This window comes from Pelobates fuscus, chromosome 3, assembly GCF_036172605.1.
Source record: "Pelobates fuscus isolate aPelFus1 chromosome 3, aPelFus1.pri, whole genome shotgun sequence".
NCBI classification, from domain to species: domain Eukaryota; kingdom Metazoa; phylum Chordata; class Amphibia; order Anura; family Pelobatidae; genus Pelobates; species Pelobates fuscus.
In genome coordinates, this window is record NC_086319.1 from 396,132,179 (window position 1) to 396,143,695 (window position 11,517).

At 42.1% G+C, this 11,517-nt stretch overlaps 9 non-coding genes across 9 annotated transcripts; all 9 read left to right on the forward strand.

Annotated features, from left to right (window-relative positions):
• The first annotated feature begins 1,500 nt into the window (after positions 1-1,500).
• On the forward strand, positions 1,501-1,582 carry TRNAL-AAG (transfer RNA leucine (anticodon AAG)). Its single transcript has one exon. It is a non-coding gene; the product is annotated as a tRNA-Leu (tRNA).
• Positions 1,583-2,436: 854 nt separating this feature from the next.
• TRNAW-CCA (transfer RNA tryptophan (anticodon CCA)) lies at positions 2,437-2,508 on the forward strand. Its single transcript has one exon. It is a non-coding gene; the product is annotated as a tRNA-Trp (tRNA).
• Positions 2,509-4,173: 1,665 nt separating this feature from the next.
• TRNAW-CCA (transfer RNA tryptophan (anticodon CCA)) lies at positions 4,174-4,245 on the forward strand. The gene has a single exon. It is a non-coding gene; the product is annotated as a tRNA-Trp (tRNA).
• A 731-nt stretch (positions 4,246-4,976) lies between these two features.
• Positions 4,977-5,058, forward strand: TRNAL-AAG (transfer RNA leucine (anticodon AAG)). The gene has a single exon. It is a non-coding gene; the product is annotated as a tRNA-Leu (tRNA).
• Positions 5,059-5,912: 854 nt separating this feature from the next.
• Positions 5,913-5,984, forward strand: TRNAW-CCA (transfer RNA tryptophan (anticodon CCA)). The gene has a single exon. It is a non-coding gene; the product is annotated as a tRNA-Trp (tRNA).
• A 731-nt stretch (positions 5,985-6,715) lies between these two features.
• TRNAL-AAG (transfer RNA leucine (anticodon AAG)) lies at positions 6,716-6,797 on the forward strand. The gene has a single exon. It is a non-coding gene; the product is annotated as a tRNA-Leu (tRNA).
• Positions 6,798-8,453: 1,656 nt separating this feature from the next.
• Positions 8,454-8,535, forward strand: TRNAL-AAG (transfer RNA leucine (anticodon AAG)). Its single transcript has one exon. It is a non-coding gene; the product is annotated as a tRNA-Leu (tRNA).
• Positions 8,536-9,389: 854 nt separating this feature from the next.
• Positions 9,390-9,461, forward strand: TRNAW-CCA (transfer RNA tryptophan (anticodon CCA)). The gene has a single exon. It is a non-coding gene; the product is annotated as a tRNA-Trp (tRNA).
• A 730-nt stretch (positions 9,462-10,191) lies between these two features.
• TRNAL-AAG (transfer RNA leucine (anticodon AAG)) lies at positions 10,192-10,273 on the forward strand. Its single transcript has one exon. It is a non-coding gene; the product is annotated as a tRNA-Leu (tRNA).
• The last annotated feature ends 1,244 nt before the right edge of the window (positions 10,274-11,517 follow it).

Sequence of the window (11,517 nt, forward strand, 5' to 3'; positions counted from 1 at the left end):
GAAAGTTAGAAAAGTAATGCAGGATGAAAAGAAGACTCAGCTTCAACATTTCACCCACCCTTCTTCCCCTTGTTGTTCCAAAAGAAGGAGAAAGGAAAAAAAGAAAGACCTGAAGTCATTTTCAATTGTGCCCCAAGTTGGGCAGCAGGATTCCTTTAGAACTCCATATGTGCATTCCGATTTCTCCTTGGATCAACAAGCTGTGTTACAATACCCACTTTAGATACTAAAGTGGCATAGTTTCCAGCTTTGCCACAAGAACATCGAGGCCATCCTCAAATACATCTACTGAATTCCATAAAACACCTTCTTTAGGAAGAGAATTTAACATCTTTCTTCTCACTTGAAAGAGGCCATAAATTGTCCTAAATATAAAGCTAGCAAAGAGTAAGTCACGTGGAGAATTCCACACCATGCACGATTCACCCCAGCATTTGCATGTTCCATTGTAATGTAATTAAACCGGTATGGCTTCACATGGCCACAAACACAGAAACTGGCTAGCTGGTGCGGTGCCTTTCTGTTTGGCTTTGCCTTCAATTACAGTGGTATTGTGCTGAAAAGAAAAGTACTTATTTTCTTTCCTCTTTAGGCTGAATATTTAATTTGTCAGAATCTATCTAATTTTATGTCGGTGGGGGAAAAAAACCTACCTTTGTTGGCTACTCTGTTGACGACCACGTCCACCTTTACAATGAGACCACGTGGCGCAACGCTAGCGCGTCTGACTCCAGATCAGAAGGTTGCGTGTTCAAATCACGTCGGGGTCATGCTGCTTTTGCTTTGGAGAAGAGTAAGCACAGATCTCTTGTCATACCAGAGTTGGATAAAAAGCAGGCTTAGCATATATAATCCATATATCCCGTACTTGCGTTATTTCATTATGTTGATGGTCAAAACGGGAAAAGTCCTGCTCATCTACAGTAGGTAGATTTGACATGTTGCAGGATTCCTGATTGTTTCAAATGAATCCTGTGGATTTTAAAATAGGAGTCGGGAACCAAAAATAGAGTCCCTCTGTTCCTTTAGCGTGTCATTTTATGTGTTCCTCCTTTTTTTTGCTTTACTAACTTTTTGTCAAAACAGGTTAATGAATCGATTTCCTAGAGGCAGCATTTGAATGCTGAATACTGGAGGACAGCACTTTCCCTATGCTGGTGTTGAATTGTTATCTTTTGTTTGCACCTGTTGGTGGTCATTTGACATGCTAGCAGATTTCACCTGAATGTAAAATGAGGAACTTGCGCTTTAAACTCTTTCTGTGTGAGAATAAATAGAGGGGGATGTGTAATATTTTAGCATTGATCTAGTTTTCTTGTGTTTTTGCGGTCTTGTAGAGGTGAAGGCGTTCTAAATGACCTATGCCGCCAGCAGTGCTGCATGAGTGTGGAAAGATATTGTCGGGACTTGCAACCTTGTGTCAAGAAAGAAAATGAAATGATCAGAACGCTCCCAAATGGCGTGCGTGTTTTGAGTACGCAGCCACAGGGATTTTGCGCAGGTAGCGTGGCCGAGCGGTCTAAGGCGCTGGATTAAGGCTCCAGTCTCTTCGGGGGCGTGGGTTCGAATCCCACCGCTGCCATCAGGCTCTTTTTTTCTTCCAGCCTTCTGTGGATGAATAAACGTATCATGCCGTTTAAATACCGCTTCCTTATTTGCCACAACGTGCAACTTATGTGGACATGGAAATGCACTTGTTGCATACTCATTTGATCTTTGAAAATGGAACAGTAACACAGAAAGTTAGAAAAGTAATGCAGGATGAAAAGAAGACTCAGCTTCAACATTTCACCCACCCTTCTTCCCCTTGTTGTTCCAAAAGAAGGAGAAAGGAAAAAAAGAAAGACCTGAAGTCATTTTCAATTGTGCCCCAAGTTGGGCAGCAGGATTCCTTTAGAACTCCAGATGTGCATTCCGATTTCTCCTTGGATCAACAAGCTGTGCTACAATACCCACTTTAGATACTAAAGTGGCATAGTTTCCAGCTTTGCCACAAGAACATCGAGGCCATCCTCAAATACATCTACTGAATTCCATAAAACACCTTCTTTAGGAAGAGAATTTAACATCTTTCTTCTCACTTGAAAGAGGCCATAAATTGTCCTAAATATAAAGCTAGCAAAGAGTAAGTCACGTGGAGAATTCCACACCATGCACGATTCACCCCAGCATTTGCATGTTCCATTGTAATGTAATTAAACCGGTATGGCTTCACATGGCCACAAACACAGAAACTGGCTAGCTGGTGCAGTGCCTTTCTGTTTGGCTTTGCCTTCAATTACAGTGGTATTGTGCTGAAAAGAAAAGTACTTATTTTCTTTCCTCTTTAGGCTGAATATTTAATTTGTCAGAATCTATCTAATTTTATGTCGGTGGGGGAAAAAAACCTACCTTTGTTGGCTACTCTGTTGACGACCACGTCCACCTTTACAATGAGACCTCGTGGCGCAACGGTAGCGCGTCTGACTCCAGATCAGAAGGTTGCGTGTTCAAATCACGTCGGGGTCATGCTGCTTTTGCTTTGGAGAAGAGTAAGCACAGATCTCTTGTCATACCAGAGTTGGATAAAAAGCAGGCTTAGCATATATAATCCATATATCCCGTACTTGCGTTATTTCATTATGTTGATGGTCAAAACGGGAAAAGTCCTGCTCATCTACAGTAGGTAGATTTGACATGCTGCAGGATTCCTGATTGTTTCAAATGAATTCTGTGGATTTTAAACTAGGAGTCGGGAACCAAAAATAGAGTCCCCCTGTTCCTTTAGCGTGTCATTTTATGGGTTCCTCCTTTTTTTGCTTTACTCCCTTTTTGTCAAAACAGGTTAATGAATCGATTTCCTAGAGGCAGCATTTGAATGCTGAATACTGGAGGACAGCACTTTCCCTATGCTGGTGTTGAATTGTTATCTTTTGTTTGCACCTGTTGGTGGTCATTTGACATGCTAGCAGATTTCACCTGAATGTAAAATGAGGAACTTGCGCTTTAAACTCTTTCTGTGTGAGAATAAATAGAGGGGGATGTGTAATATTTTAGCATTGATCTAGTTTTCTTGTGTTTTTGCGGTCTTGTAGAGGTGAAGGCGTTCTAAATGACCTACGCCGCCAGCAGTGCTGCATGAGTGTGGAAAGATATTGTCGGGACTTGCAACCTTTTGACAAGAAAGAAAATGAAATGATCAGAACGCTCCCAAATGGCGTGCGTGTTTTGAGTACGCAGCCACAGGGATTTTGCGCAGGTAGCGTGGCAGAGCGCTCTAAGGCGCTGGATTAAGGCTCCAGTCTCTTCGGGGGCGTGGGTTCGAATCCCACCGCTGCCATCAGGCTCTTTTTTTCTTCCAGCCTTCTGTGGATGAATAAACGTATCACGCCGTTTAAATACCGCTTCCTTATTTGCCACAACGTGCAACTTATGTGGACATGGAAATGCACTTGTTGCATACTCATTTGATCTTTGAAAATGGAACAGTAACACAGAAAGTTAGAAAAGTAATGCAGGATGAAAAGAAGACTCAGCTTCAACATTTCACCCACCCTTCTTCCCCTTGTTGTTCCAAAAGAAGGAGAAAGGAAAAAAAGAAAGACCTGAAGTCATTTTCAATTGTGCCCCAAGTTGGGCAGCAGGATTCCTTTAGAACTCCATATGTGCATTCCGATTTCTCCTTGGATCAACAAGCTGTGTTACAATACCCACTTTAGATACTAAAGTGGCATAGTTTCCAGCTTTGCCACAAGAACATCGAGGCCATCCTCAAATACATCTACTGAATTCCATAAAACACCTTCTTTAGGAAGAGAATTTAACATCTTTCTTCTCACTTGAAAGAGGCCATAAATTGTCCTAAATATAAAGCTAGCAAAGAGTAAGTCACGTGGAGAATTCCACACCATGCACGATTCACCCCAGCATTTGCATGTTCCATTGTAATGTAATTAAACCGGTATGGCTTCACATGGCCACAAACACAGATACTGGCTAGCTGGTGCAGTGCCTTTCTGTTTGGCTTTGCCTTCAATTACAGTGGTATTGTGCTGAAAAGAAAAGTACTTATTTTCTTTCCTCTTTAGGCTGAATATTTAATTTGTCAGAATCTATCTAATTTTATGTCGGTGGGGGAAAAAAACCTACCTTTGTTGGCTACTCTGTTGACGACCACGTCCACCTTTACAATGAGACCTCGTGGCGCAACGGTAGCGCGTCTGACTCCAGATCAGAAGGTTGCGTGTTCAAATCACGTCGGGGTCATGCTGCTTTTGCTTTGGAGAAGAGTAAGCACAGATCTCTTGTCATACCAGAGTTGGATAAAAAGCAGGCTTAGCATATATAATCCATATATCCCGTACTTGCGTTATTTCATTATGTTGATGGTCAAAACGGGAAAAGTCCTGCTCATCTACAGTAGGTAGATTTGACATGCTGCAGGATTCCTGATTGTTTCAAATGAATCCTGTGGATTTTAAAATAGGAGTCGGGAACCAAAAATAGAGTCCCCCTGTTCCTTTAGCGTGTCATTTTATGGGTTCCTCCTTTTTTTTTGCTTTACTAACTTTTTGTCAAAACAGGTTAATGAATCGATTTCCTAGAGGCAGCATTTGAATGCTGAATACTGGAGGACAGCACTTTCCCTATGCTGGTGTTGAATTGTTATCTTTTGTTTGCACCTGTTGGTGGTCATTTGACATGCTAGCAGATTTCACCTGAATGTAAAATGAGGAACTTGCGCTTTAAACTCTTTCTGTGTGAGAATAAATAAAGGGGGATGTGTAATATTTTAGCATTGATCTAGTTTTCTTGTGTTTTTGCGGTCTTGTAGAGGTGAAGGCGTTCTAAATGACCTATGCCGCCAGCAGTGCTGCATGAGTGTGGAAAGATATTGTCGGGACTTGCAACCTTTTGACAAGAAAGAAAAGGAAATGATCAGAACGCTCCCAAATGGCGTGCGTGTTTTGAGTACGCAGCCACAGGAATTTTGCGCAGGTAGCGTGGCCGAGCGGTCTAAGGCGCTGGATTAAGGCTCCAGTCTCTTCGGGGGCGTGGGTTCGAATCCCACCGCTGCCATCAGGCTCTTTTTTTCTTCCAGCCTTCTGTGGATGAATAAACGTATCACGCCGTTTAAATACCGCTTCCTTATTTGCCACAACGTGCAACTTATGTGGACATGGAAATGCACTTGTTGCATACTCATTTGATCTTTGAAAATGGAACAGTAACACAGAAAGTTAGAAAAGTAATGCAGGATGAAAAGAAGACTCAGCTTCAACATTTCACCCACCCTTCTTCCCCTTGTTGTTCCAAAAGAAGGAGAAAGGAAAAAAAGAAAGACCTGAAGTCATTTTCAATTGTGCCCCAAGTTGGGCAGCAGGATTCCTTTAGAACTCCAGATGTGCATTCCGATTTCTCCTTGGATCAACAAGCTGTGCTACAATACCCACTTTAGATACTAAAGTGGCATAGTTTCCAGCTTTGCCACAAGAACATCGAGGCCATCCTCAAATACATCTACTGAATTCCATAAAACACCTTCTTTAGGAAGAGAATTTAACATCTTTCTTCTCACTTGAAAGAGGCCATAAATTGTCCTAAATATAAAGCTAGCAAAGAGTAAGTCACGTGGAGAATTCCACACCATGCACGATTCACCCCAGCATTTGCATGTTCCATTGTAATGTAATTAAACCGGTATGGCTTCAAATGGCCACAAACACAGATACTGGCTAGCTGGTGCAGTGCCTTTCTGTTTGGCTTTGCCTTCAATTACAGTGGTATTGTGCTGAAAAGAAAAGTACTTATTTTCTTTCCTCTTTAGGCTGAATATTTAATTTGTCAGAATCTATCTAATTTTATGTCGGTGGGGGAAAAAAACCTACCTTTGTTGGCTACTCTGTTGACGACCACGTCCACCTTTACAATGAGACCTCGTGGCGCAACGGTAGCGCGTCTGACTCCAGATCAGAAGGTTGCGTGTTCAAATCACGTCGGGGTCATGCTGCTTTTGCTTTGGAGAAGAGTAAGCACAGATCTCTTGTCATACCAGAGTTGGATAAAAAGCAGGCTTAGCATATATAATCCATATATCCCGTACTTGCGTTATTTCATTATGTTGATGGTCAAAACGGGAAAAGTCCTGCTCATCTACAGTAGGTAGATTTGACATGCTGCAGGATTCCTGATTGTTTCAAATGAATCCTGTGGATTTTAAAATAGGAGTCGGGAACCAAAAATAGAGTCCCCCTGTTCCTTTAGCGTGTCATTTTATGGGTTCCTCCTTTTTTTTTGCTTTACTAACTTTTTGTCAAAACAGGTTAATGAATCGATTTCCTAGAGGCAGCATTTGAATGCTGAATACTGGAGGACAGCACTTTCCCTATGCTGGTGTTGAATTGTTATCTTTTGTTTGCACCTGTTGGTGGTCATTTGACATGCTAGCAGATTTCACCTGAATGTAAAATGAGGAACTTGCGCTTTAAACTCTTTCTGTGTGAGAATAAATAAAGGGGGATGTGTAATATTTTAGCATTGATCTAGTTTTCTTGTGTTTTTGCGGTCTTGTAGAGGTGAAGGCGTTCTAAATGACCTATGCCGCCAGCAGTGCTGCATGAGTGTGGAAAGATATTGTCGGGACTTGCAACCTTTTGACAAGAAAGAAAAGGAAATGATCAGAACGCTCCCAAATGGCGTGCGTGTTTTGAGTACGCAGCCACAGGAATTTTGCGCAGGTAGCGTGGCCGAGCGGTCTAAGGCGCTGGATTAAGGCTCCAGTCTCTTCGGGGGCGTGGGTTCGAATCCCACCGCTGCCATCAGGCTCTTTTTTTCTTCCAGCCTTCTGTGGATGAATAAACGTATCACGCCGTTTAAATACCGCTTCCTTATTTGCCACAACGTGCAACTTATGTGGACATGGAAATGCACTTGTTGCATACTCATTTGATCTTTGAAAATGGAACAGTAACACAGAAAGTTAGAAAAGTAATGCAGGATGAAAAGAAGACTCAGCTTCAACATTTCACCCACCCTTCTTCCCCTTGTTGTTCCAAAAGAAGGAGAAAGGAAAAAAAGAAAGACCTGAAGTCATTTTCAATTGTGCCCCAAGTTGGGCAGCATGATTCCTTTAGAACTCCAGATGTGCATTCCGATTTCTCCTTGGAGCAACAAGCTGTGCTACAATACCCACTTTAGATACTAAAGTGGCATAGTTTCCAGCTTTGCCACAAGAACATCGAGGCCATCCTCAAATACATCTACTGAATTCCATAAAACACCTTCTTTAGGAAGAGAATTTAACATCTTTCTTCTCACTTGAAAGAGGCCATAAATTGTCCTAAATATAAAGCTAGCAAAGAGTAAGTCACGTGGAGAATTCCACACCATGCACGATTCACCCCAGCATTTGCATGTTCCATTGTAATGTAATTAAACCGGTATGGCTTCACATGGCCACAAACACAGATACTGGCTAGCTGGTGCAGTGCCTTTCTGTTTGGCTTTGCCTTCAATTACAGTGGTATTGTGCTGAAAAGAAAAGTACTTATTTTCTTTCCTCTTTAGGCTGAATATTTAATTTGTCAGAATCTATCTAATTTTATGTCGGTGGGGGAAAAAAACCTACCTTTGTTGGCTACTCTGTTGACGACCACGTCCACCTTTACAATGAGAACTCGTGGCGCAACGGTAGCGCGTCTGACTCCAGATCAGAAGGTTGCGTGTTCAAATCACGTCGGGGTCATGCTGCTTTTGCTTTGGAGAAGAGTAAGCACAGATCTCTTGTCATACCAGAGTTGGATAAAAAGCAGGCTTAGCATATATAATCCATATATCCCGTACTTGCGTTATTTCATCATGTTGATGGTCAAAACGGGAAAAGTCCTGCTCATCTACAGTAGGTAGATTTGACATGCTGCAGGATTCCTGATTGTTTCAAATGAATCCTGTGGATTTTAAAATAGGAGTCGGGAACCAAAAATAGAGTCCCCCTGTTCCTTTAGCGTGTCATTTTATGGGTTCCTCCTTTTTTTTGCTTTACTCCCTTTTTGTCAAAACAGGTTAATGAATCGATTTCCTAGAGGCAGCATTTGAATGCTGAATACTGGAGGACAGCACTTTCCCTATGCTGGTGTTGAATTGTTATCTTTTGTTTGCACCTGTTGGTGGTCATTTGACATGCTAGCAGATTTCACCTGAATGTAAAATGAGGAACTTGCGCTTTAAACTCTTTCTGTGTGAGAATAAATAGAGGGGGATGTGTAATATTTTAGCATTGATCTAGTTTTCTTGTGTTTTTGCGGTCTTGTAGAGGTGAAGGCGTTCTAAATGACCTATGCCGCCAGCAGTGCTGCATGAGTGTGGAAAGATATTGTCAGGACTTGCAACCTTTTGACAAGAAAGAAAATGAAATGATCAGAACGCTCCCAAATGGCGTGCGTGTTTTGAGTACGCAGCCACAGGGATTTTGCGCAGGTAGCGTGGCCGAGCGGTCTAAGGCGCTGGATTAAGGCTCCAGTCTCTTCGGGGGCGTGGGTTCGAATCCCACCGCTGCCATCAGGCTCTTTTTTTCTTCCAGCCTTCTGTGGATGAATAAACGTATCACGCCGTTTAAATACCGCTTCCTTATTTGCCACAACGTGCAACTTATGTGGACATGGAAATGCACTTGTTGCATACTCATTTGATCTTTGAAAATGGAACAGTAACACAGAAAGTTAGAAAAGTAATGCAGGATGAAAAGAAGACTCAGCTTCAACATTTCACCCACCCTTCTTCCCCTTGTTGTTCCAAAAGAAGGAGAAAGGAAAAAAAGAAAGACCTGAAGTCATTTTCAATTGTGCCCCAAGTTGGGCAGCAGGATTCCTTTAGAACTCCAGATGTGCATTCCGATTTCTCCTTGGATCAACAAGCTGTGCTACAATACCCACTTTAGATACTAAAGTGGCATAGTTTCCAGCTTTGCCACAAGAACATCGAGGCCATCCTCAAATACATCTACTGAATTCCATAAAACACCTTCTTTAGGAAGAGAATTTAACATCTTTCTTCTCACTTGAAAGAGGCCATAAATTGTCCTAAATATAAAGCTAGCAAAGAGTAAGTCACGTGGAGAATTCCACACCATGCACGATTCACCCCAGCATTTGCATGTTCCATTGTAATGTAATTAAACCGGTATGGCTTCACATGGCCACAAACACAGATACTGGCTAGCTGGTGCAGTGCCTTTCTGTTTGGCTTTGCCTTCAATTACAGTGGTATTGTGCTGAAAAGAAAAGTACTTATTTTCTTTCCTCTTTAGGCTGAATATTTAATTTGTCAGAATCTATCTAAATTTATGTCGGTGGGGGAAAAAAACCTACCTTTGTTGGCTACTCTGTTGACGACCACGTCCACCTTTACAATGAGACCTCGTGGCGCAACGGTAGCGCGTCTGACTCCAGATCAGAAGGTTGCGTGTTCAAATCACGTCGGGGTCATGCTGCTTTTGCTTTGGAGAAGAGTAAGCACAGATCTCTTGTCATACCAGAGTTGGATAAAAAGCAGGCTTAGCATATATAATCCATATATCCCGTACTTGCGTTATTTCATCATGTTGATGGTCAAAACGGGAAAAGTCCTGCTCATCTACAGTAGGTAGATTTGACATGCTGCAGGATTCCTGATTGTTTCAAATGAATCCTGTGGATTTTAAAATAGGAGTCGGGAACCAAAAATAGAGTCCCCCTGTTCCTTTAGCGTGTCATTTTATGGGTTCCTCCTTTTTTTTGCTTTACTCCCTTTTTGTCAAAACAGGTTAATGAATCGATTTCCTAGAGGCAGCATTTGAATGCTGAATACTGGAGGACAGCACTTTCCCTATGCTGGTGTTGAATTGTTATCTTTTGTTTGCACCTGTTGGTGGTCATTTGACATGCTAGCAGATTTCACCTGAATGTAAAATGAGGAACTTGCGCTTTAAACTCTTTCTGTGTGAGAATAAATAGAGGGGGATGTGTAATATTTTAGCATTGATCTAGTTTTCTTGTGTTTTTGCGGTCTTGTAGAGGTGAAGGCGTTCTAAATGACCTATGCCGCCAGCAGTGCTGCATGAGTGTGGAAAGATATTGTCAGGACTTGCAACCTTTTGACAAGAAAGAAAATGAAATGATCAGAACGCTCCCAAATGGCGTGCGTGTTTTGAGTACGCAGCCACAGGGATTTTGCGCAGGTAGCGTGGCCGAGCGGTCTAAGGCGCTGGATTAAGGCTCCAGTCTCTTCGGGGGCGTGGGTTCGAATCCCACCGCTGCCATCAGGCTCTTTTTTTCTTCCAGCCTTCTGTGGATGAATAAACGTATCACGCCGTTTAAATACCGCTTCCTTATTTGCCACAACGTGCAACTTATGTGGACATGGAAATGCACTTGTTGCATACTCATTTGATCTTTGAAAATGGAACAGTAACACAGAAAGTTAGAAAAGTAATGCAGGATGAAAAGAAGACTCAGCTTCAACATTTCACCCACCCTTCTTCCCCTTGTTGTTCCAAAAGAAGGAGAAAGGAAAAAAAGAAAGACCTGAAGTCATTTTCAATTGTGCCCCAAGTTGGGCAGCAGGATTCCTTTAGAACTCCAGATGTGCATTCCGATTTCTCCTTGGATCAACAAGCTGTGCTACAATACCCACTTTAGATACTAAAGTGGCATAGTTTCCAGCTTTGCCACAAGAACATCGAGGCCATCCTCAAATACATCTACTGAATTCCATAAAACACCTTCTTTAGGAAGAGAATTTAACATCTTTCTTCTCACTTGAAAGAGGCCATAAATTGTCCTAAATATAAAGCTAGCAAAGAGTAAGTCACGTGGAGAATTCCACACCATGCACGATTCACCCCAGCATTTGCATGTTCCATTGTAATGTAATTAAACCGGTATGGCTTCACATGGCCACAAACACAGATACTGGCTAGCTGGTGCAGTGCCTTTCTGTTTGGCTTTGCCTTCAATTACAGTGGTATTGTGCTGAAAAGAAAAGTACTTATTTTCTTTCCTCTTTAGGCTGAATATTTAATTTGTCAGAATCTATCTAATTTTATGTCGGTGGGGGAAAAAAACCTACCTTTGTTGGCTACTCTGTTGACGACCACGTCCACCTTTACAATGAGACCTCGTGGCGCAACGGTAGCGCGTCTGACTCCAGATCAGAAGGTTGCATGTTCAAATCACGTCGGGGTCATGCTGCTTTTGCTTTGGAGAAGAGTAAGCACAGATCTCTTGTCATACCAGAGTTGGATAAAAAGCAGGCTTAGCATATATAATCCATATATCCCGTACTTGCGTTATTTCATTATGTTGATGGTCAAAACGGGAAAAGTCCTGCTCATCTACAGTAGGTAGATTTGACATGCTGCAGGATTCCTGATTGTTTCAAATGAAACCTGTGGATTTTAAACTAGGAGTCGGGAACCAAAAATAGAGTCCCCCTGTTCCTTTAGCGTGTCATTTTATGGGTTCCTCCTTTTTTTTGCTTTACTCCCTTTTTGTCAAAACAGGT